Genomic DNA, 1,109 nt, shown 5'->3' with positions numbered 1-1,109 from the left:
AAGGCTTGATTCCGCAGGACCCAAAATAAGGGGCACACGCATCTGGAGTTTGTTTGTAGTGGCTGGAGGCCCTGGTGCACCCATTTTCTCTCTATATATATATCTGCCTATTTCTCTCTTTGTTGTTCTCAAATAATTTTTTTTAATTTAAAAAATTTTGGGGCTACGGAGGCACGAGGATCCGCAGCCCGCCCAGCCAGCGAGACGATGCGGCCTTTGACCGAAGAGGAGACCCGTGTCATGTTCCAGAAGATCGCGAAATACATTGGGGAGAACTTGCAGCTGCTGGTGGACAGGCCCGACGACACCTACTGCTTCCAGCTGCACAACTACCGCGTGTACTACGTCAGTGAGAACATCCTGAACCTGGCTGCCAATATCTCCGGGAACAAACTCGTGTCACTCGGGACCTGCTTTGGAAAATTCACCAAGACCCACAATTTCCACTTGCACGTTACAGCTCTGGATTACCTCGCTCCTTATGCCAAGTATAAAGTGTGGATTCAAGCCTGGAGCAGAGCATTCCTTCCTGTATGGTTTCCATACTGGGTCGAATCACTGAAAATACATCTCAATACCAGGGGGTGGTGGTGTATTTATTCCATGGCGGACATGCCTTTGGGTTTTGGAGTGGCAGCAAAGTCGACACAGGATTGCAGGAAAGTTGACCCCATGGCGATTGTGGTATTTCATCAAGCAGACATTGGAGAATACATACGACATGAAGAGACACTGACTTAAAACAAAGTCACTGCAAAGATTTGCAGCTGTGTGGAAAGGCCTAACTTTGTCTCCTGTGTATGCAAATGTCATCATCAATGTAGAATTTTGTCAGGACTTCCACCTCCATGGAGACTTCTTAGTTTAATATCCCATTGCTGACTATTATAAGCTGGGTTTTTTCAATACAGAAGTGGCTCAGAAGTACGATTTCAAAAAAGTCAGGCATGGTGGCGCACACCTTTAATCCTAGCACTTGGGAGGCAGAGGTAAGAGGATCGTTGTTTGATGCCACCCTGAGACTACATAGTGAATGCCAGGTCAGCCTGAACTAGAGCAAGACCCTACCTCAAAAAAACAAACAAACAAAAAAGAATCCACCCTGAGAA

At 46.4% G+C, this 1,109-nt stretch overlaps 1 pseudogene; it reads left to right on the top strand.

The window, feature by feature from the left end:
* Positions 1-207: 207 nt before the first annotated feature.
* Positions 208-850, top strand: LOC101606163 (annotated as a pseudogene).
* Positions 851-1,109: the final 259 nt, after the last annotated feature.

This window comes from Jaculus jaculus, chromosome X (assembly GCF_020740685.1).
Source record: "Jaculus jaculus isolate mJacJac1 chromosome X, mJacJac1.mat.Y.cur, whole genome shotgun sequence".
NCBI lineage: Eukaryota > Metazoa > Chordata > Mammalia > Rodentia > Dipodidae > Jaculus > Jaculus jaculus.
Note: the sequence above shows the minus strand (reverse complement) of the source record. Positions and strands in the feature narration are given on the sequence as shown.